We start from the raw sequence: 25,830 nt of genomic DNA on the forward strand, positions 1-25,830 counted from the left end.
TAATCAATAAAACTGTTTTTTTTAATATCTTGCTGCATTTTGTATAAGTTCATACTCAAGTTTAAATAAACAACAACACTAAAGCTATTCTGTTATACCTGTATGTAAAAAATACACTGCACCCAAAATATTTCATAGTTCAGCAACACTGATCAATCTAATAAACTTAAACCTACTCCATCCTTCCTATTCTGGTATTTTAAAGAGTACTTAGCAGAAATATTAAGCAACCTAACTAATAGGGTTGCAAATTCCCAGCAAAAAAAAAAATAGGGAACCACCCCCCACCCTCCACCTCATGATGCTTAATCGATGTAATCAACTTTAATTTGATGCAGTGTGAAAAAAAAATGCACAGAATTATTTTTCAAGAATTAAATAGATTCAACATCTTTCTTCAACAGAATTGCAGACTGCACAGATGGTATCTTCCCAAAGGAAAAACTACTATAGCTCACTAGGGTATATTAGACTTAACAGTTACTATATACAGTAATGGACTTCTATATATTTTACATAAGATTAAAACTTTGGGTGTAAGATTCAGATAATAATTTATTAAAAGCTAGACATTTTAAATGAGAATAAGAAAGAAAAGTATGTCTTTGTGCCCCCTTTTCCCTGTTCATGCCCTATCGGCCCCCCTGGTTAAACTTTGCTAGATCCGCCCCTGCACAGTTACCAGCCGTCAGCTGCGTAGAAAAGGATCCTGGTGTAGAAAGTAATATTAAATAAATTCTAACAACAGCTTATCAAGCTTAAACGTGCTGCTGTTGTTCAGCCGCTGGTTTTCTCTTTCTGGTGCAAAGTGGGCGATAAACAAACAAGAGAGACGGACTCGGGACAGAAAAGCCGATCAGCTGATCATTAAGCAGTTTCATGATTGAAGTAGCAGCAGGAGAGAGAGAGTTGTATATCGGTTGTTAAGGTTAACGTGGGAATACTTTACAAACATTCAGATGAACTTACACACTTGCTTTACTTCTCTCTGGGATAACTTCCTCGGAAATGAAATGCTACAGCATTTCAGCAAGGCTCCAAATACACACAGCCGCTCTATCACGTGATGCATACTGCTCCGACGTGCTACGGGTATGAGCCGAGTTATGCCGTGTTGCAAGTTTTGTGAGGTGCTTTTTTGATATTTAATGGATCGGATTACATTTTTTATTTCTCTCCGATATCCGATCCAGTAATTTACGTCAGTATCCGACCGATACCGATACCTAATATCAGATCGGTCCATCTCTACTTTTCTTCTCAGTTTATGCTCAGTTGTAAGTTTCAATTATATTTCAAATAGCATGACATTCAGTTTGATTCAGGATAGGGGTGGGCGGTATAAACGGTATACGGTAGAAACGATATAAATTTGGCCAACGGTAGAGATTTTGACTATACCGATCTACCGCGATAACGCATGTTGATGGTGTCATCAAGCTGTGCGTTTTTTGGTTCAAAGCATTGCATCATCTGCAAATTATGCCGGGCGACAGTAATAGCAAAGAGACAAAACACGTTTTGGAATATGTGGAAAGCCAAAAACTGCGCTTCCTCCACTTCCATACTATTGAATTATTAATGTTGAATTTTCTCACAGCTGCTCTATTCCCATGTTGTTGCAGTATATTAATGACTAACCTCGTATTGTGGATGGATTATCTCAGTTGTTCTCCTGACTGAAGGTTGGTCCGTTTACAGCATCCTGCCATGCGATTGCATTTGTCCCTAACCATCAAAACCCTCCCGTTATTTGTATCGAGTGGAACATCGATCAGAACATGGTATATCATGTCTAGGTGGAAACTAGCGAGCTAACTTCCTGCTAACTTCTAACTTTGTTTTAATCAATTCTGTTTTCATGGATGCCTGCATGTTAAACTTGATTGTTACACCTGATAAAGCAGAAACGCTGATCATTTTATTAAGGATTAAAGAGTTTAGACAGTTTTTAACTCTCAGTAATGCTGCAGTGCTCCTTTGACTTTGGGACCTACAGCAGATGGAGTTTTGGACCCAGATTACTCCGCGAGGCTCCTGACTACGGTAGCCGTAATGCTCCGACAATCCATCAAGCGGTGCAGCTTCGTAGCTTGCCATAGTAAAACATTTTTTGACAGATTTTTGAGCGCTGTGTACCACATAAAATCGGTTCGAGGTCAGTAAGCACAACCGGAATTCATACATAGGGTGCACCGGCTTATAATGAACACTGTCGGTTTTTGAGAAAATTAAAGGATTTTAAGTTTGCCTTATAATGTGGAACATACTGTATACTGTACAGAAGAAAATAATATATCGCGATCTATATCGTTACTGCACATGCTTCAAATTATACCGCGATATGGATTTTTGGCCATATCGCCCAGCCCTAATTCAGGGTGAGTAAAAGCCATGATGTGTTTCAGGGTGTGGTTACTTTATGACTGACTGTCCTCATTTTCTTAGTGACATTTATCTCTTGCTCATAACATTTATGAGTGGGCTGCTGTGTAAGAGTTAAGGTGTGTAAATGAGCTTTAAAATCCTAAAAAATTAATAACATTCTGACATCTGGGAAGGGATCTCAAACTGGATTATAGGTGGCAGAGATTTGGTGTTGTAACTCAAACCCCCAGGGCAAGGATGGTCATTTCCAGTGGACATAGATGCTTCTTTCACTCCTCTTTCAAACCGTCTGTCTTCTTTGTCCAAAATGTGAACACTGGCATCCTCGAATGAGTGACCTTTGTCCTTTAGATTCAGATGCACAGCTGAGTCTTGTCCTGTTTGTGTGGCTCTTCTGTGTTGTGCCATGTTTCTCCGATGTTAAGGTCTGAGCATTCCTCGCTGCACTGTACAGCATACGGTTTGTGTTTGGGAGTTTTGTCTTTGGGATGAACCAGTTTTTGTCTGAGTGTGTGGCTGGGTCTGAAGTACACTGGGATGTCATGCTTGGAGAAGACTCTCCTGAGTTTCTCTGATAAACCTGCTACATAAGAGATGACAATGTTGTTCCTTTAGTCCTTCTGATTCTCCCTAGTTGGTGTCTGACCTTCTTTACTGTGCATCTTTTCTGATTTGATGAAAGCCCAATTAGGATAACCACATGTTTTAAGAGCTTTCTTTACATGTATGTGTTCCTTTTCTTTCCCTTCTGCCTCAGAGGGAACGTTTTCTGCCTGGTGTTGCAGGGTGCCCGATTACTCCAAGTTTGTGTTCCAGAGGGTGGTGGAAATAAAAGAGGAGGTACTGGTCTGTGTGTGTGGGCTTCTAGTAAACTTCAATTCAAGGTCTAACAGTGGGCAAATCTGATCGGCAGTGAAGCTGGTTCAGTTTTCTAAGCAACTGTCTTGTTGTCGTCATTTTCTGACTATCTCTATTGGTTCAGTTGTAGGTTATGCAAGTGAAGAGAGAGACCACATCAAAGGGCACTATGGTTTCATCTGGTACTGGATGGGTTGTTATCGATGTCTGCTGAGAATTTCATGTCAAAAGCACCTTTAGAAAAATATTTAGAAAATCTGTGACGTGTTCAATACTTTTTTCACCTGTTGTATATGACTGCTCCTGGCTTTGCTTTCAGTAAGGTAATGTGTGAGGTAACTGTGTCTTTTGGGGTTTGTTTTCAGTTACTGGCGGTCTGTTATAAAGTTTTTACTGTTTGTGTTCCAGCTAGAGGAGAGTCTTAAGCAGAAAGGACTGAATGGAGTCACCCTGAAGTGGAGAGAGCAGCCTGACGGGGTCGTCATCCATAAAGAGAAGAAAGAAAAACTAAAAAGAAAGAAAACTGAGCTGTGAATTTTTAAATTAACTTTGCTTCCACATATCTAAAACTCAGATGTTTAAGGTATATCAGGCTGCTGTACATAGTGTGGTTTTGCTCTCCATTTTTGGTTGAAAATGTTCTCACCTTGCTGACAAAGGAAGAATCAGATATGTTTGCAATTTCCATTACTGCTTTCATCAAAGTTTTTTGTTGTACTATTTGCTCTTAATTGTTCTGCTATGTTTATTTGTAGGTTAAAAAAATGTTATATTGGTACTTGTTAAGTTTTCAATGTGTCTTATTATATCTTAAACTAGTCATCCTCAAACTGTGGTATGAGTATCACTGGTGGTACGTGGGCTCCCTCTAGTGGTACGTGGGAAGTCTCCAAAAAAAAGTTTAAGATTAAATAATATACCATGTTCCAACTGAGGGATTTCTGAAAAATTAAAATGTACAGTTCTGCTTTCACTTTTGATATAAATGAAGACAGAAAACTAAACAGCAGTGATGTCTGTAGGGTTACTGAAGTTGGGCTAGCTATGATTGCTAGCTACACAACTATAGTTAACATAATATAAACATATTAGCACAGTGAAGCAGGAGGATGAACATTAACTTTTTTCCACTCAGTTAACGTGAGGGTTCCTGATGGTTAGGGACAAATGCAACTGCATGGCAGGATGCTGTAAACGGACCAAACTTCAGTCAGGAGAACAACTGAGAAAATCCATCCACAATACGGGGTTAGTCATTAATATACTGCTGCATTGCCTGGGCTGTAGTTACATCGTAAGGTTTTAAAAACTGAGCTTTAACATAAATAGCTGTAATAAAAATCAAGACAGGCCAACAGCGATAACTGCTAGAACAAGATACAAAGCATTAAAACATGTTAAACACAACAGCATAGTTTGGACCCGGAAGCAGGGTTATAGGTCATCACTTAATGACCGGATATTCCACCTGCTGTGAATGTTTTCATGCAATACAGTTGTTATTATTATCATCACTTGTCACATCATGTTTATGACAGTTAAAATAAATAACATTCATATAAGAAATAAAATTGTCTTGTGTAAACTGTAAATGGTGTTAAATAGGCCTATACTGTACTATAATGTTGGTCATAAGAGCACTTTAAGAGCCATATATTTTATGAGGTGGTACTCAATGTGAAAAGTTTGAGAACCACTTAACTTAAACTAATCCTGATTTATCAGACTCTTCCAGGGAAGTAGGCTTCCAGGTTTTGATAGGTAGAGTAGGTCTTGAAAATGAGAAATGTCCTAAATTATTGACAAAATGATTTTCTCAGTTAATTAGATCACCATCTAAAAGAAATTTGTTGTATTTAGATGAGGTAATCTACTTCTATTTTTCTTTTTTTTATGACACAGCTTGTTATACTTGCTGAATCCTGCATGTCATCTGAATGAAAAGAGCATTTTCTTCATTTTTGTGACTTAGAATTTCATGTTAAAATTATTCTTTGTTTTATTTTTACATTATTGTGAAATAAAACTATATGCTATTCAGAAATTTTCACTAATCTTTTGGAAAATTAAGTTTGTTTGCTTTTTATTAGTGTGTGCTCAAATTTGGTAGGTTATAGTACTAAACATTTTTCTATATAATTAGCCAAAACTCAGACATTTAAGTATATGCACCATAATAGGAAAGACCAGTGAAAATTTCCAGTGACTCTTATCTTTTACCTTTTCAGATATTCACATTCAAACATCTCCTCAGATTTCATTATGCGGAAAAAAAATGCTTGAAAGTGGGTCAACAGTTAATAATATGATATAAACATTTTATTTTCCTAAACTTTCAAACGTAGACCAGTGAACATTCCCTAGGACATGCAAATGCACAAATCCAAACATAGAGATTAATCGAACTATACTTTTTAAGCAGGAATAAAGTGAGCTCAAGGTTTGCAACATTTTTCATTGAAGCATTAAAACAAGTGTAGCAAAACCTTCACACACACATGAACACTGAAACTGATCACTGCTGTAAAACAGTGTTAGTGTTTAAACTCGTGACGTGGTTCTTAACCTTTTTCATTCTTTTCTCTATCTTTTATTTTTATGTGATCGAGGTATTTAACATTACCTGTCTCACCTTGCTTGCCTTGTCAGGGGTGTGAGAGACAGAGCGTTATGTGCATAACTGGTATGTGCTCCTACACATCATTTAGACTACAGAGTAAACGTACAGTCTGTGGCTGAGCGACTGCCATGTGTGGTTCTGAACACTTCATAAACTGTTTGCTGGTCAAGCTGACTGGTGCTCCTAATAAACAAACAACATACCATTAGGGCGGTCACAAATGATTATTTTGATAATCAGATCATGCATTCATTGGATGTAAAACGTACAGCTTATTGCATCATTGCGTCTGCTCTTATATAACTATCATTAGCTTACAGCTTGAAGTGTTTAAGGTATGTGCTAACTGAAATTTGCAGATTGTCTTGGTGGAGTTTAATAAACTCAGCCGTCTGCTCTTTGCTATCTAAAATATAACAGGACACTGGAGTAAATTCTCGACCATCTCACACTTCTGTTTAATCAGTTTTCTGTTTGAAGTTTATTCAGCTGTGTGAAAACTATAACTTTAATCTCAGCCAAACTGATTTACTCAGGAACAAATAAAACACTGAAAAAAGCCAAACAATAGCATTTTTAAGTTATCTAAGTGACTTACATATATCACGTTTAACCTGAGTAGCGAAAGACCGCAGGGGTCTGAAAACAATGTGACGGGAGTTCGCTGTCCTCCCTGGCTCTAGTGAGCTTTGACCTCCCGGTCAGTTATTGAGCTGGTGGGTAACAGACGTCTCCGAAAACGTCCGAGCATTTTTGCAAATATGTGATGTAAACCGAGCAGATATTTGAGCTACATTGTCGCCTGAAAATATCTTGAAAGTTTATTTTGTGACCCAGAAAGAGTAATATTAAAACTAAGTAGCTGCCGCCATTGTTGGAAACTGGAATTGGCTGGGGCGCGCTATGAATTATGGGACAGGTTGGGCCACGAAGGATACACCCAACCCATCCTTTAAATCTGGGGAAAAGGAGGACGCATTTGTCGGCCGCATTTGTCGGAGTCTTTGAATTTGGACAGCCTTTGTCGCGTTGCTGTAACGTAATCAACCCACAAATGCGGCCCCTTAATTTGGACACAGCTACGATACCGGAGACTGCTTCTTCTTTGGCGTTTAACAGCAGCTGGCATCCTTGTTCATGCATTGCTGCCATCTTCTGTTTCAGTCCATTATTACATTTTAAAAGCTACTACTTATTCCTGCGTCTTTCAGGATCTTACAAAGCTTCAAACGATGCGTCGACTATTAAATTAATGTTTGGCGATTTTTATAGTCGACATAATCGTGAATAGTTGACTAATCGTGGCAGCCCCATACAGAGAGACGATAGCAACAAAGTACGGCTCAGTGAGCTTCAGTGCTCCTGCTTAAGAAAGGCAATAAAAGCAGCTTTCAACAACCAGACATCTTTTCCCCACCACTGAAAAGTTCTCACTGCACTGGGACTTTAAAATCTTCACTATTAAGTATTTTGCTGCTCAAAGCTAAAGCTGCACGTGACACAAATGAACACTTTCAGTTTATTTTTTGTTGTTACATTGATTTATTTTATCATCCAACATAACTCTAATACAAATAAATATTTTTCTTTTAAATTTTGAGTGGCTTTGTGAACTTAATGTGCTGTTCAGTGTTCACTGAACACATAACCTGATCCAGAGCAAGTTTTGCTCAGAGTTTAGGTTGAAATCACATTTTCACAGCATGCTCTAAGTATGACACTGAATGAAAAAAACGGTTAATGCTTACAACCTTTGAGTCACACCTGACTGAAACTATGAAACTAACTCCTGTGGTCAAGTTACATCAGTATAAAATGCGTTGCATAGTTACAGGAATTTGCATACTGCCAGGACTGATTTACATAACTGGAATTACAGTAACAGAGCTCAGATTTATCAGTACTGTGTCACTTTATCAACACAAATATTCAGTAAAATAATTTCACTTTGATCTGGCAACAAACTAAAGAGATTTCCTTCATGAGACTATTTTAAAGCACCGATCAGTGAACTGAATACAGTGAGTAATGTTAAAGTTGAAAGGTTCAGAGAGTTAAACGAGCAGCTGAAATATAAAATAATAATAATAATTTATTTTTAGATAAATTCATACAATTTTGTTTCTACAGGATTGCTCTCTTATTTTGTTTGGAGCAACATGTGTTTTTATTTATTTATCTAGTTTTTTTTTTTAATGTTCTTTACAAATTTTTAACTACACATTAATTTGATATGACTGAAGTAGAAAGCATTCAGTTATTTTTTTCTAAAGAGTGAAAGGTGTCAAACACCTCCTTTTCATCCAGCACCTGTTATTTCTAAACAGGGTTTTATGTTTTCTTGAAGCAGCTAACACAAAGAAAACCTCTCTATGTAAAACGTGTGCCACGCCTCGGGGCTGGCTTGCTTGCGTCACAGTATTGTCTCTGTCCGAAGCCACATCGGTGTTTGTTTTCTTGTCTTTATAAGGAGTTTGTCTTGGAGTCTGTGTTGTGCTGGGAGGTAGGCATTTGGTGACGTTGGACTCCATTGCCAAGGTAACATTGGCTAAGGTGACTCACCTTTTTCAACTGGAGCAAGAGAGAGGTCTTGAGCCTCCAAGTAGTTAGAATACTCACATCTCTTAGATTCAACAAGAGTCTGTTACATAGAAGTTAAACAACAAGCTATTAAAGACAACCAAGATAGTTAAGGAAGATTGATAAATGATAGGTAGACTCTACAGTTGGCTACAAAAGCAATAATCAGAAATATCCACAAGTAGTTTATGTTTCTGACATAACATGCAGTATGCATGCATGCATGCAATTATGCAGTAGCAGCTACTACATAATAATAGCCTTTTAAACCATTTAAACAAAAACACAAAAGACAAAACAGCTATTCATCCACCTACTGGCTAAGTAGCTGAATGAATGGAGGCAATAGTTGTGGCCTCCCATTCTACATGTGACCATGTGCAACAGTCATCAAACATAACAAACATCAACATCGTTGTTTAAACATGACTCGTAAACAGTAATGTAAAACCATTCATCTATACATTATTCAATGTAACTGGATTCTACTGTGGCTACATTTGAGACATTGTGACTCATATTGAGTTATTTGAACTGTTTAAACTGCTCCTCTGTTCCATCTGCACTTAGTCTGCCAACTGTTAGAAATGTCCAACCTCTGTGCTTGGAAACAAGGATTTCTCCACAAAGTACTAAGTCATATTTTGCTGGGGGATCTTATATATAAATATTTATTTCACTCAGTGACTTGTAGATTAATTTCTAAGTTTTATGTGATGTGTATTTTTTTCTGGATTTGTTTGGTTAATATTGTGTCACAATAAAATGAAAGCACAACACAATTAGAGACTAAGCCTCCAACTTCAACAGGGGTTTAAATCTAATCAAATCAAAAATCAAAATGTATTTATATAGCACATTTAAAAACAACAATGTCGATCAAAGTGCTTCACAAATTAGGAGCAAATAAAATAATTTACCAACAGCAAGACAACAGCAACACAAGACAAACATAGAAACCAGCCAAATGATAGTCAACTAACTTAAGTCAAAGCCAAAGTAAATAGATGAGTCTTTAATCGAGATTTAAAAGACTGAATAGACTCAGAAGTGCAAATGGCAATAGGGAGATTATTCCATAGTCTAGGTGCTGCAATACTAAAGGCACGATCGCCTCTGGATCGTGTTACTAGCCTAGACCTAGGTTGCATTAACCCTTTATTGACCGTGGGCCCACCGGCGGGCCCATTTTACAGGTAAATTTGAAGGGCCGGTCAATAAAGGGTTAAGAACATCTGGTTAGAAGATCTTAGTGCTTTTTTTGGGTCATACAAATGGAGTTCTGTTAAATAGCTAGGCACCATATTATTGAAATTTTATAAGTGAGTAACAGAACTTTAAAAACAATACGAATTTTCACAGGAAGAAAACCGGAGTAATATGATCGTACATTCTGGCACCTGATAAAAGGCAAGCAGCAGCGTTCTGAACTATTTGCAAACAGTAGAGAGAGGAGTGTGGGAGGCCAAAATAAAGGGAGTTACTAGTCTTGAGGTAATGAATGCATGAATAAGCTTCTCAAAGCCCTTCGGGGAAAGAAAAGCCTTGGCTTTAGAAATTTGACGTAACTGAGAGAAACTTGATTTAACCACTGTAGATACTTGCTTCTATAATGTAAAGGAGCTTTCCAAGAATACCCCTAGGTCTCTTACAATGTGGGAGAGGTAGCTAGCAAGGGGACCAAGGGTATCAGTTAGTCAATTCAGAGGGATATGGCTGTCAAAGACAATAACTTCAGTTTTACTCTCATTCAAAGTAAGAGAATTTTGAGATAACCAGACTCTGACATCATGAAGACAATTAAACAATGTATGTAATGGATCTGTGACATTCAAACTCAAAGGAAAATATATTTGAATGTCATCAGCATAGGAATGGAAAGAAATATTATATTTTCTGAAAATAGATCCCAATGGCAACGTGTACAGAGAGAATAACATAGGGCCCAAAACAGACCCCTGAGGCACCCCACAGAGGAAGAGGAATATTGGCCCATAGCAACAGGGAATGACCTCTCTGAAAGGTAAGATTTAAACCAAGATAAAGCTGTGCCCTAACTACCAACTACTTGATTTAATCTTGATAAAAGGATTTTATGATCTACCGTGTCAAAAGCAGAGGTCAGATCCAGTAATACTAAAACCACAGAGCAACCTGAATCAGCAGTTAAAAGCAGATCTTAGCAAAGCAGTCTCAATACTATGTCGAGGCTTAAAACCAGACTGGAACTTTTCACGAATACCACTGGTATCTAAGAAGGTCTGAAGTTGTTTACAGACTACTTTTTCCAGGATATTTGACATAAAGGGAAGTTTAGAAATCGGCCTATAATATGAAAGAACACGGGAGTCAAGAATAGTCTTCTTAATAACGGGTTGTACAGCAGCATGCTTGAATGCAGACAGTACACAGCCTGAAGACAGTGATGCATTCAATATAAATAAAATACAAGGCCCAATAGTGTTCAGGGCTTCCTTGAAAATGCAGGCAGGAAGAATATCATATGGGGATTTGGAGATTGTTAAGTGATCAAATATTTCTTTTACATCCGAAAGAGACACAGGCTCAAACTGCTGAAAGACAGCAGAGCATTTAGAAACTGGAGCTGGATGTGAGACTACCCGATGAAAACGGGGTCCTTAAAGTTGTAATTTTATCAATAAAATACCTTAAGAAATTTTCACACAGGGCTGGAGAGGCCTCCTTATATGCACTAGCACAAGGATTAATCACAGACTACAAAATGTTAAAAAGGGTGCGAGGCTAGTGGCAATTGGTCAAACTAAAATCTGAAAGGCAGATTTAGAGGCTTTCACAGTCTTCTGATATTTTGCTAAAGAATTATGGAGGATTTCCAATGACACTTGAAGTTTGTCCTTTTTCCACTTGCTCTCAACACGACAGCTTTCGCGCCTGAGAGCATGGGTAGTTTCATTCAGCTAGGGTTGACATAACAACTTAGTACGCTTAGTCTTTAGAGGAGCCACAGTGTCCAAAATAGAGGAGCATGTGGAATTAAAAAGGTTGGTAAGCTCATCAACTGATAAATCCACAAGGAGCCATAAAGGGCAGAGTTGGTAAAAAGAGTGGAGAAATTAGCAGTGGTATCAGAATTAATCAAGCGCATCTGACACATTGTTCAACTCCATATGTTGTAGCGTAACATCAAACATAACCGAAAAATGATCTGAAATCCCAGAATCCTTAATATCCATAATACGGATATCCAGACCATAAGACTAAATCAAGCGAGTGACCTTTTGAATGTGTTTGTTCACTTACCCACTGAGTGAGATTAAAAGTATGAATAAGAGGAAGGAAATCCTTTGCTAGTGTATTTGCCTCACAACAGACACGTATATTAAAATCACCAACAATTAAAATACGGTCATAGCGTAAAAACAGGCTCTCTAGTAAGTCAGCAAATTGGAGAATAAAATCCTTAGCAAATTTTGGGGGTCAATACACCACAGCACAAAGAATCAGTTCAATTCCAGTAGTTGCACCTCGAAGCTGGTGTAAAAGACAGGTGGTAGTTCCCGGCACCGAAATTTATGTTTAAAAATCTAAGCTAATCCTCCATCTCTGCCAGAGATCCTACGGGAGCTAGCGAAGGCACAATCCGGAGGAAGAAGTTCCGAAAAAGAAGAAGACTCCCAGGGACGAAACCAGGTTTCTGTCAGAAATAGGAAATCCAGCCCAGATGAGAGGAAAAAGTCATTTAAAATAAAAGTCTTGTTTGCCAACGTTTAAATTATTATTTTCCCCACTGTCTGATTTCTTCTTTGCATGATGGAGCTTTAACCTTCATCTGTGGATGGCACGCCAGAGCACACGCAATGATTTCTATAACTTTTTTTAAGCCTTGTCCCTTCCACACAGAGATTTCTCAAGATTTTCAGAATCTTTTAATAATATCACTGTGTACTGTAGATAATAAGATGTTAAAAGTCTTGGAAATTGCTGAACCTCTTGACTTCTGAGAAACTCTAAGATAGTATTTTTATTTCCTCTTACTGACCTGTTAACAATTAACCTCATTATTTTCTAATTATACTTCCAGCTGTTTCCTTTTAGCAACACCTACTTTTCCAGCATATTGTTGCCGCTGTCCCAACTTTGGTTGACAAGGAGCAGAAGACCAAAACTGTTGGCATTGTGTCCTTTAAAACAGCGGTCCCCAACCTTTTTTGCGCCACGGACCGGTTTATGCCCGACAATATTTTCACGGACCGGCCTTTAAGGTGTCGCGGATAAATACAACAAAATAAAACTAGTACCGGTACCGAAAAAAAGAAGATTTATTCATAACACACACCAAGTTAACGATAAAAACGATAACAAAATAACACTGAAAACCGATAAAAACCCTGAAAACCATACATTTCACACCTGAGCCTCAACTCTCGCGGCCCGGTACCAAACGACTCACAGACCGGTACCGGTCCGAGGCCCGGGGGTTGGGGACCGCTGCTTTAAAACATAGGAGTGGCAGGCCTAAAAAACCTATCAACAGATAAGCAGATTAATAGTATCTGAAAGTAATGTCCTTAAAAGATACAGGGAAAAAATCTAGCAAAGAGCTGACACAGGACCTGGGAGATGCATCCGCCCCTCAATCCATCTATTGCCTCATTAAAAATGGTCTCAGTGGAAAGCTGGCTGTCAATAAGGCATTTTTAAGGAAGGGAAATGTGGGTAAAATGTCTGAGGTGTGTTAAATGGACAGAGTCAGTGGCAACAGGTGCTATGAGGTGATGAATCCAAGTGAAATTTTTGGGTTCAAATCCTTGTCAGTATATATGGAGGGTGTCAGGAGAGCCATCTGTAAAAGATGGTGGAGGCTCTGTCATGCTTTGGGCTCCATTTCAGCCAATGGTGCAGAGGATCTTGTCCAAACTGATGGAATAATAAATGCAGAAAAAACACACTTTGAGCCAACACATAATATTAAAGTGTCTCATTAGCAGCATTTTTCATCTTGATAACAGACCAAAAAGCAGACAACATCCAAATAAAAGCTTTAAATGTCCTTCAAAAAGCCTGCAGAGCTATTGCTGAAAACCACTTTAAAATATTACAAGCAAGCTGCCGTTTTCCAGGCTGCACTGAAGAATAATTTTCCCAGAAAAATATAAAGAAATGACGAGTGGCTTTTACGCTGTACTGTAAAAATACTACTACAGGCAAAATATCTAAATTTTAAAACAAGTTGTCCAGTTTAAAATGTTATACTGTTTATGATTTCATTGTTGGGAGAAAGGCATTTCACTGTGGTGGCTGGTTACTAATGAGAAACAGCAAAGAGTTAAATCTACAATATTTCTGAAATATTGCGAATGATGAAGTTTCTAATTCTAAAAAAGAGAAAACTGACATTTAATGTCTTTTTCCTCTCAGCAGCTCGACAACCCACCGGAAAAAGACGACAAGAGGGAAGAATAACTTCCTTTGGGGAAGTGGGTCCACTCTCTGTCTGGAGCCTCGTCCGTTTAAACATTTCCGTTAGCATTTTTTAAACACTTTTTTCTTCTTTTCGCAGCTCGTAACCGATTTCATACCGTCTATGGTCGTAACCGTGTATAATGACGTGTTTACAGACCCGTGATTCTACACAGTCCGTGGAGTAAGTGTGTCAGTGGGCTGGAACAGGAACTGAGTGAGGCGGCTCCGTGTATAGACGATCTGTGCAGCAGTCTGTGTGGATCAGAGTAACTGTCGGGGAAGATTCCCGGGTCCGTGAGTGAATCCGGGAAAGTTTTATACACGGACATGGCGTCAGGCCTGTGTTGTGCTGTCGTGTTGGCTCTGTTTGTGATCCTGGCCCCTTGTGTATCCGGTAAGATTAATTATGTTCATCCTTTAACGGCCGCTGTGTTTTCTTGTAGCCTCTGACCATCAAGCAGTCTGTGATGTTACTTCAGACCACGTTTAGGGCGAAGTCAGTGACGTAGCGCTTAAGGATCCGAAAACTTGTTATGAAAGGCCATAAAACTTATCAAGACATGTTTTCTTTTCTTTTTTTAAAAGTTACAGTTTGTATTTTAAACCTTTTAATAACACTGTAGATTAATTTGTTACAGCCCCATTAAAAAACAAAGTTATTTTAAAAAGAAAAAGAATATACAATCAATCAGTATTAGGGTGTGGGTATTTTTTTTTACATGTTTTAGGTTATAGTTGTTTTTATCCACCATATTCTGGTCACTCAAGTTGCCCGTTAATTAATAAGAAACTTGAGAAAGATTTAGCAGCAGTGGAAACTACATCATTCAGAGTGACCACAAAGTTTTCAGGGCATAGGTAAGCGTGTGAAGATATCCTCTCTGTACCGTGTAGTACACTTCCACACCATTCACAGTCACAGTCACAGTGACTCACAAATTCCCTAAAAGTCAACATGTTGCAGGGCTGAAAAGTGAATTTTCATTACTAATAACTAATTGATTTATCTGAAGTGAGCTAACTGTTGCTGCCCCTCTCTGATTTTCTTGGTCTGCAGCAGGGGACGACTGCAAAGCCTACAGTGGTAAGGAAGCCCAGGAATGCTATAGAGGATTTTGCTGTGGGGACTGCAACAACAGATATTGTTGTTTAGATTATTCAAAGCGCTTTGATGAAGATCACCAAGAACAGTGGTATGTTTTAAAAATGTCTATTTTAGAAAGTGATTTCTTTTTAAATCTCTCCTTTCGCCCAGTATAGATGTGTGTTTAAGGTCACCTGTGCAGTAATTTAGCCGTTAAAAACAAGACGCAATGTCTTCCTGTCATTAGCGTAAAGCTGAAGTGCACTCCAGACTGAAACAAAGGCCTTCATTTACGTAACATTCATAGCTATACTGCTTTGCTTACGCGCTGGAGGACTGACAGGGTATCGGCTGTTCTTCAAACTAATTACAATGTATTTGAATTTAGTTTACAGAATTTTTCAAGACCCCCCCCCCCAAAAGAAATCTAGAAAATGGGCCTCTTGCATGCTGTGTGCTGGATGTTGGAAGATAACACACCTACACCTGTTTTTCAGTCAGTGTCGCAGAAAATGTAGCACACTCTACTTTAACTATAGCATCAGGAGTTGTTGTATAGTTGAATGTTTTGAAAATTGTGATATTATAGTAAACAGACCGTAGCCTAGTTGGTTTTTCCATAATACTTTGTTTTAAATTTTTTATTTTTGTTCTCTCCTATTTTGTTTTGTGCATAATCCTTACTTTTCTTCCTTTTCAGCAGCAAAGATGCTGAAAAAACGTTTCGGCTTGATGATTTTGACAAAACATTACTCACTATCATTGTTGGCGTGAGCGTCATCCCCATAGTATTCATCATTTTCTGCTGCTGCGTCTGCCCCAGCTGCTGCCTGTACAAGCTGTGCCACAAACGTGGTAAGTATTACTAGAACTAGTACTTTAATTTGGGTGATTTATGTATTGGTTTTAGAATATGAGGCATCGACAATAAAATTCCCCGTCAAATAATTTTTATAGACAACGTAATCAATAATGGCGACAAATCTTTGCAGCCCTACTCACTGGTAGTAAATTGTGTGGTATATATCAGAGGGCATTTCAGGTCTCTGGTTGTTCTGTTTACAAGTGCATCTCCTGAATCCGCTTGAATAGCATCTACTTATCTACCTATCTGTCTGCTAGAGCAAACCTCTGTTAGTCAACTAGAAAAGACAGCTGAGTTCCTCTGAATGGAGTCATATTCACAGTAAGTCGGAGCCTTGCAGGACAAAAAATGTCAAACACTGAAAAAGATTAGTGATGCTGGATTTCACCTCCTGCCTGTGTGATGCAATATGCAAAAACCTAAAGTGCCCAGCTCAGTCAAATGAATTAAGTACTTGGAACACTTCATGTGAACAAGGACCTATTAGTGTGAGTCTTATCATTGTGTATGTAATTTGCTGTATTTTCTCTGCAGGCTCTGAGAACAGGATTAGTCTGACCATATCACATACCTAAACTTCCTAATCTCTGCCATATTCATTTCCTCTTAAATCACTCCCCCCTGATTCAGGAGGCCTAATGCTTTTCACAGTACTGGGAGAATCTTCTAACATTTGGGTGATTTCTCATACATTGCAGTGATTGTTTCAGCCATGTCTTAAAGAAGTCAGTCTCTTGGTTTTCTGGTGAGTTGGAGTATTTGTCTGAGACCATGAGGGCCTCGTTTGTAGACTGTTGGCTCACCTACCACATGATTTTTATTACCTCAGCAGTTTGGTCTGACAAGTAACACAACAACTGAGATACAGAGCCTCCCCTGACCTAATGTTTCAGAATCACTGCAGTATTGGAGGCTTTGTAAACTTTTCAGTTCCTTATTTGAGCTTTGTGTTTGATTAGGTTTTGCCTTCCATTGGAGTTCTTGGTGAGCGTATATGCCACAGGGCAGTGACTCAACAAGTCATCAGAGATAATTGCTGTTTAGAGTTTGTGCCAAAGTTTGATGCTGGCTTTTTTCCACTTCAGGGGTCAAGTCTTTACTTGATTTTTGCTTCTGCTTACTCTGAGTGCTTTAAATTCCTTGAGCTCAGCCGTATCAATTTTTCAAATACCAACTTTAAGGTGCTCAGAAACAGCTGTGTGGGGGTTTGAACTCTAGCATCTTTATTTTGTTTTTTCTCAAATGACATGAAAAGATCAGAGCCAGCAGTTAACTGATCCTACTGAGTATTGTCTGTGTAGCCAGAGAATCATTGTCAGTATTTCAAACCTGTTAGACACAGCATAGCTGTAATGATTCTATTATCCCCCGTTCAGCGGATATTCATGAGGAGCAATAATAGTAGCAATAATGATTATGTAATGCTGGATAAAATGCAGACTAAGATTTGATAGATTTTAATAATGAAAGGGAATTTTGTTTGTTTTTTTACAGTTGTTATTTTCAGTAGGAAGTTGAATACCATGTAGTGTGCAAGAAAGCGTTGTGGGCTGTAGTGTTTTCATTAATTTTCTTGACAGTAATGAAATTGCAAAACCCCTAAGGCTGCACAATTATAGCCGAAATGCTAATCCTTATCGTTTTGCCCAATTTTAGGATTACTATTATCACGATTATTCAATATAAACTAAATTAGTCCATAAAATATTCATTATAAATTTAGAGACGTCACATAACACAGATTTCATGTGCATGTCATGCTGTGATCCTGCTAGTTTGCAAATATTTGCGCTGTAATAAAGCTGTTACTCATCATTCATTTAAATTCAGTGCCTCTCTTTGAGCAAAAAAATTACATAATTTAGAAAAATTGTACAAAAACGTAATGTAAAATTACATCAACACAGCCCTGCTTTCCCCTTTACATTGTGCTATATTCTTCTTAAATAAAACTTAATTGCAGACAAATAAGATATTTATTCATTTCCTAAAAGTAAAATATAAATTCTTTCACTCCATTCTTGGTATCTGCGTGATGGATGTCACTGAAACTCATAGCAAAGTACTCGACAGATCTTAGAGCTTAATCTCTTTCCCCTTGGATGCTTTGCATATAGTGCCCGCATTGTCACTTTGGAATGGTTATTCCTGTGGATGTTATCCCTGCATGGCTCTTTAAAGAAGTTTTCCCTTCTTTTGGAACCTCAGTCCTTGCCATTATAAATAGCAGTATCACTTCCAGTGTGGTTCCTGATGGTTTTAAACATGCAATTGTAAACCCTTTATTAACAAAAACCTGGCGTTGACCCCTCATTTCAAAAGTTCCATTCCTCTCAAAGTTATTGGAAAAAGTAGTTTTTATCCATCTGAATACGTTTTTAGATACTAATGGTATCATGGAAGTTTTTCAGTCTGGTTTTAAACAGCTACACTCCACTGAAACAGCACTTTTACGTGTTTTTCTTTTTAGCTACTGATTGTGGAATTTCCGTCATCCTTGTGCTTTTAGATCTTACTGCAGCGTTTGATACTGTTGACCACAGTATTCTTATCATTTGGAACACCTGGTTGGCATCAAAGGTGCTGCACTGAATTGGCTTAGTCCATATTTGAGTCGCAGAACTTTCAGTATTAATGTTGAAAAAGTCCACCTCAGCCCCACTTTCTTGTGGGGTGCCCCAGGGCTTAATCCTTGGCCCTCTTCTTTTTTTCATTATAGGCTAGCACTTTGGGCAAACTTTCTGTTTTTAAATGTGCTATATTACCTAAAGCCTTAATTACTTACCTTGGCCAAATGAGATTGTGCTTCTTTGTGAGCTCTAGCGATACCACGAAGAGCTGTACAGGTTTGCTTTTATCTACATCTGAGTTGATGTTGGATGATTAACCTTAGCAACAATTGCATTTTTTTTACTTCACCTTGCAGGTGTGTTTTCAGGTGGTTGAATAAGTTAGCTGTGCTGCTTTGTGGTCCTGACACAAATCTACAGCACTCTTTGCAGATGATTTCTTCTGAGTTAACATCATTGTTCTAAATCCAAAACAACAGACCTGCTTTTGGAAGCAAGCTCGCTTTCTGCTGCTCCAGACATTTGATTTTTGTTTTGACCGTCTGTTGCCTGTCTGTCTTTGATGTAGTGTTACTCCTCCAGGCTACGATGCAGTGAGCAGCTGTGATTGGCGCACAGGCGTAAGGTGTAGCGCTGATTTTGGGAGTGCTCAATTTGCTTTGCGATCTGTTGGAGAAGCATGCATTTTCAATATCATTTAAATAATTCTACATTCCTAATCTCCACCCCTTTTTAAGACATTTCAGAATTGATATCCCCCATCAATAAACATGTTAGTCAAAAACATCTGAAAAACAGCTCAGATAGTGGAATGTGCAACCTACAATCACAGGTGCATCTACGTCTCAGGTTCAGAGCGTAACAGCATGTTCCGTGGCCTCCAAAGTTTATTCATCGCTAATGTTTGACTCATAAATGCATAATTGTCCTCACACATGAATATTTAACTCTGAGTCTCTAGACTTTTATAAATAGACAATGTCTTAAACTTAATTTAACCCCTTAGTGCTGATTAGATCCCATGTGTTCATTTAACATGTACATATAGTCTTTATGTTTTTAAATCATTACTTCTTGTTAGTTTTATGTAAATGTGTTCATTTGACATGATAAAGAATGGGTTACTGTACATAACGTGATGTAATTACATGGAAATGCGTGCCATGATTAAATTATGTTCAACCAACAAATTTTCATGTCAAATAAACACATTTCTATTTTGCAAATCAAACAAGTACTTTAGCTGACTTTTGTCAGTATTTACAGTCAACCACATTCACATTTCCGACTTCCTGTCAGTTTGGTCAGCTCGTAAATGTTTTGCCGTTAGGGGAAATTCTTCTGGCAGAGAGGCTACAATAAAGTGAGGAACACAATGTGGCATCTTTGGCTTAGGCCGCTGCATGATGGGATCAAATCCAGGAATGTCAGAGCTCCACCCTGTGTGACTCATTGTTTCCATGACAACCACAGACTGGAAACGTTAAGGCCACCCTGCGTCATTTACAGGAAGTGGTTGTGATGACACCCACTGTTTAAAGACACCTTGTTTTCCCCAAGTTTTCTTTTTTCCTGTTCTAAGCAGTGCTTTTTCATTTTCACTGTACTTACACAGAGATCGGTTTACACTCTGACGATGATAAAAATCTCTCAAAGAGTGTTTCTTTCAGTCTCTGTAAACTTCAAAAGTGTAAATCTGTGTATATTTAATAAGCAAACTACATCATGTTTAGTTTCTGTGATGCAGACCTTAAGGAGAGGATGATAAATTATGTATCTTAACTCAAAGTGCACCATTTGCTCTTCTTCCTTTGATTAAAATTAATTTTTGAATCTTTATTAGAATATTACCTATAAATTACAATACACATTGAAGTTTTTTTGGATAATATGTAGCATGTTTCTCCATTTCTAACTTTTTGTTACTTATTTGCTTACACCTGTGATAGAGGGCACTACCCAGGTCACAATGGTCAGCAACACTCCTCAGCATCCAACGGCAGCACCTGGGCCCTCTGAATCCTACCAGGAAATGCCCCACCATCTACCCCAGCCTGGCTACCCAGCTCAGCCTGTCCTCACACCGCCCTACCATGGACAGCCATTCACAGTTGGACCACCACCATCTTATCAGGAAGCAAGTGAGTGTGGTTTATGATTTGCCCTGAGCCCTATTCCAGGAAGCAGGTTTAGCTAACGAGTCTGAGTTTGTTAACTGTGAGCTGAGAGAAACTGCTGTTTTCTGTTAGTTACTGGGAACAGACTCTGAGCTTCTCTCTGACTCCTCCCCTCCTGCTGGACCTGAACCATTTGTGTGACACACTGATTCATAAAGTCTCTGTCAGCGTTCACAGCATGGAAGTGTACATTTTTACAGAAACTGAAACGCCTCTGAGCTGTTTAGCTATTTTTGTGTAATTAACGTGAGAGCTTTTACAGCCATGAATAAGGCTGGAGACAGCGATTACATCACTGTTTTATGATCAGCTCAGAATAAAATCTATGTAGTCTGTCACTTGGGCAGTAATGTTTTCAGACTGTCAGCCAGTTTCCTTGCAAAAGCTAAGACATTTCTTATAACATGTTTGTCTCTACTGATGTAATTTTACATTCATTAAAGACTCCAAAAGCTGCATTGCTTTTTTCAGTTAAATGTGATAGTGCTATGGCTGTAAGAGCTGTTATCTACCAGTGAAGGCTGAGATCAGATCAGATTAGAACAGATTAAACTGGGGAACATTTTTTCTGAGAATCTCATTATGCATTTCTATCCAGTAATGGCAGAAACATAGAAAAAGGAAAAGAAAAAAGAAAGAAATGTTTAGAGAATAATTATTCAAACAACAAAATGGTCATAACCTGCTGTGAAGGCAGGTTTTCATTTAATAAACTGACTTGAAGGTGGAGTCTTTTGCTGTCTGGGTAACTAATATCACAGATCCATCAGTAAACAGTGTCTAATGTGTTTCTGTAGATTTTTATCATCAGTTCCTGGTCCCTTCCTTTTTTCCCTGTCAGGTTACAGCTGAATAATTAGAAAAATTGATTTAAAAATCAAATGCAACATTTGGATTCCAGCTTTCCAGCAGACATTAAAAGTGATGATGAAAGAGGGACCTCAGCTATTTAAAATTACTCTTTTAGTTTTTCTCTCAACATAACGATCAATATCCTGCTCAGCACTCAGTGGTCTTCATATTTCTCATGCTCTTTATTTACCTGTTGCCATGGTGAATCGTGATGTCACAACTCCATTGATCGTGGCTTTCTTTCTTTCTTTACTAATGCAGATGCTTAACTCTGGGTGAACATACTCGGAGTTGATTGAACTAAATCTTATCGACTGTTCTGAAACAGGAAACTCAGAGTTGATCATCTCAAAGTGGATCAACTCAGTTTATTTTTAAACTTAGTTTTTTGAACATGCTTCCTGGAAAAGTGGCCCGTATTTAACAAAAGAGAATATATTTGTTTGCAGAATAAGCAACTATGTGAAAGGTAGGCTTTGAAATCCAGAACTGCGCATCTGTGGGAATATTAATAGAAGCTCCTGACTCGGGGAAAAAGGAGCTATGTCCAAAATATTTCTACAGAAGTTAATTTAGCCTCTGAGGCAGAAAGTTTGTTTCTGTGAGTCATGTTGTGTAAATACTGCGACTGGCTAAAGTAAAGTTGATGAATCTGCGTCATCATTGAAAATAAACACAAATAAACACATCCATTACTGCCAGAGACTTTTTTTTTTATATAATATTTCTTCTTATGCTACAGAACTGCAGTTGTGGTTACTGTTTTAGTGCTGTCTGCATGTTCAGTCTCATGTAAGCTCCTTTTTCACTTTCCAGTCAGTCCTGCCTATCGTCCGCAACCGATGCCTTACGGCCAGGCTGTGTTCATGCCCGAGCAGCCAGCATACCCCCAGCCACCGTACCCCCAGCCGAAGCCCAGTGCTCCACCTGCAACTCCAAACTTTCTTGCTCAGCCTGCATATAATCCAGATTTTGCTGCACCACCACCCTAGGCTGGATCGTGGACATCAGTACATCCCCAGAAAGTGCTTTGAGCCTTTTTCCCTGTACTCGCATGTAAGTCGTGTTACATGGGAACAAAGTGCAATATTTATCATTTCAGGATTTCATGCCGTATCAGTTAACCACACATGGTTCGTGAGCACTCCGCTTGGTTAACCCTTGAAATAGTTCTTCAAATCCTAAAGGTTTTTCATCCACCAGCACAAATGAACATTCAACATGTCAACATGGCATGTAAGCCCTGTCTCTACACTTTATGATCTTTTTTTCCTCATTTCTCATGTTGTTTCTTGACTATCTTACAACCTCATTTCCAAAAAGCTTTGGACAGTGTATGTAATGTACATAAATATAAAAAAATGCAAATCAAATAATATGAAAATAATTTATAATTAATTCTAGAACAAAAACCTTAATTTTTTTTTTTTTTATCATTGAGTTTGTGAACGCAGCATGTTTTTCTCGTTGTTGAATACATATATATTAGTTTAGCCTTAATGTTGCTTTCACTGATATATGGCAGTGACCTGTGTCATGTAACTTCATGCTCATATCAAGCTGGGTGGTCTCCCCTCTTTTAAACTTGGATAGTGTTACTGAGTCTGTGTTATGATTTCCTCTACAGAACTATGCTAAGTGATAACAGATATTGATTTTTTTCCTTTGTGCTTTTGTGTAAAGCAATTTTTCCGGCTTATCTCACTATTTAAATTCTATTATGGAAAATGCAGTGCCTTTAGACAACTATTGTGATTTCCTGCGTTAAAAATATGACTTTGTTTGATGATTTAATTTACCAGTTTTACATTGAGAAGTTTGAATTGTTAATTTGCCGACTCTGTCTTTTCCCGAGTGCTCCATTTCCTGTTCTAAAACACTCTCTAGATCTTTTAGCGATGTTCCAGTAATGATTCAGTTTTGCATAAAGTCCCAGCTTTGTTAAAAATAGGACTGAGCCAAAATGCACTGCGAGGTTTACCAAAGGAGTCTTTTATGTTCAGTGAACCAAACATCAACTTGATGAACGCTTGTTAAATATGAGAAAGACTTGTGCCTACAAAAAGCATGCATGGAACTTAAGATGCTTAAAAATATTTTTCTTTTATCTTGTTTTATTATATTTATTGATCCATTTGAGTCACAAAATGTTGTCACATTACTCGTCTGTCTTAATAACAGCTTCACTCAAATGAGCCTCGATGTTTTGCAGCGTGCAGTTTTTTTAAATGCTGCCATGGAACCTGTTAGATGTTTTTAGAACACGAATATGTTTTATTTTTGTATTGTTTAAAGTGCCCTGTATGAGTGAGGGTTTGTTTGTGTGTTGTTTCACTGTTCTTATGGAAAAAAAGAGCCATCACTTCTGCTTTCTGTTGACTGAAATTACTTGAACATCATTTTATAGATGTGACCTTTTTCTTGTGAATCTTCTGACCCAGGAGTACAGTCACAAACTCGTGGCAGTTTACATTTTGACCTTCTGTGAAAATCTCATCATCTTTCTTTGTTTAGACTCTTACATTTCAGTGTGCGTCAGTCGCTTCTCTGCAGACGCCATCTGCCAGTTAATGAAAGGGATGCAAGGTCACATGTTTGTAGTTTAGACCATTGATGTAAGAAATATTTTAATCCAAAAACACTTTGTAGTATACTTTCCTTTTGTCTGAAATGTGTATGTAGGAATACTGTTTATTTGTTTTTTATATATTTTTAGTTAGTCATATTTAAATTTTGTGGAGAAAAAATACTTTATTGTGATGTTCATTAAAATGCATATTTTTTTTCCTCAGTTTTTGGTTCTTGAATATTATAAATGATGGTCATACTGCAGTGTGTTTATTCATAATGCAGTACATGAATGATAGCAGATGAATTAGGATGTTAATGTGTGCATGAACTACACACATTTCTCCCACTGCATCTCTAAGAGAAAAAAACAGTAATGGAAAGAATTGGACAATTTAAAGTGACATATTGGTCAAATCATAAAAAAAATAACAATTCTTTAGAAGTTGCTTAACTTTACCCCCAAAATAAGATTTATAAAGTGTTTTCTCTCTCTCTCTCTCTCTCTCTCTGTCTCCCTTTTTCTTGTTGAAATTTTCCTGTGTATTTTGCTGGTTTTGAGGATTTTTTTTCTATTGCTGATGCTTGAATATACTTTTAATTGCATTTAATACATGTTTGTTTTTTCTTTGTACAGTGGCATTTTGGACAGAGTGATTTCCAGAGACGATGCATTTTTAAAAACATTTTAAAATATTTTAGTGTACATAGTTAATCCATTCATTCTACGTACTTAGTGTAAAAACTCCCAATGCTAAATATTTCCAAAGAAAGAATTATCTCAAAGGTTTTAAGGCTTAAACGAGCTTTATTTGTATAAGAAATGACATTTTTGTAGTTTGTAGCCTTCCTCTTGTGGATGTACTGGTGCTTGATGTAAGTGCATGTTTCAACATAAGCATATCAGTATGTCAATATTTGCTTGTGTAGCTAGGTGGAGAAATGATGGGTAGATGTTTCTCCTTTCCACTAGTGGGCGATGGCATGCTTTGAGCATCTTCTCTGGTTGGTAGCTGAAGGGGGACAAAAAGGACAAATATCTGGACAGGAAACATGAAGTCATTTTGTTCCTCTCAATCAGGCCAAGGAAGAGGCCCAACACCATAACTGTTGGCACTTTTCATTCTGTTAATGTGAGCTGTGTATTCTGATTTGAACAGGAAGACAAACCACTACAGTTGTTGATTCACTCAGGGAATAGTTTTTAAATAATATTTACAGATATCTTGCTCCTTGAAAAAGTCACCAGTCAGTTTTCACACATGAGGAAATAAATGAGATCGGCTGCTTATCACATATGGAATATCAAACTGTGATATCTGATTCTCTCTATGAGGTCAGTGGTTGTGGTGTTTTGCTGCCCTCTGCTGATCTGTTTTGTCTTTAGGAGTGTTTGTTGAAATTTTACCCACATGCAGTTCTGTCAAACACTTTCATTTAAATCTACAAAAATAGTTACTGAAAGTCAGAAAATATTTTATCATCAACTGAAAGAGGAGTCAAACATTAAAACTGAAAGCTTTTATTTGTACTAACTGTCTACACAGAACAGATTTTGTCCTCTTAACTCTTTGTATACAAAAATCAGAGGAAACATTTAGATGTAAACATGCTGTAAGAAATCCACGGCAGACCCAGGGTGTACCTTCATGCTTTTTAGCATCTTTTATTATCTCTGTCACGGTTGCTATACACACTCGGCTGCAGCTCTGCCTCTGCCAGCCATACACATCAACAAACAACTCAAAACACAGGACTCTACACAGATTTTAAGCTGGCGAGGCGTGATGCAATGATGCACAGGTGCCCCCGCACACATTCCT

General features: G+C 37.9%; 1 pseudogene; it reads left to right on the top strand.

Moving 5' to 3' along the window:
- The first annotated feature begins 13,969 nt into the window (after window positions 1-13,969).
- LOC134626901 (protein shisa-5-like) lies at window positions 13,970-24,582 on the top strand (annotated as a pseudogene).
- The last annotated feature ends 1,248 nt before the right edge of the window (window positions 24,583-25,830 follow it).

The sequence above is a fragment of the Pelmatolapia mariae genome, linkage group LG5 (genome assembly GCF_036321145.2).
Source record: "Pelmatolapia mariae isolate MD_Pm_ZW linkage group LG5, Pm_UMD_F_2, whole genome shotgun sequence".
Lineage (NCBI taxonomy): Eukaryota > Metazoa > Chordata > Actinopteri > Cichliformes > Cichlidae > Pelmatolapia > Pelmatolapia mariae.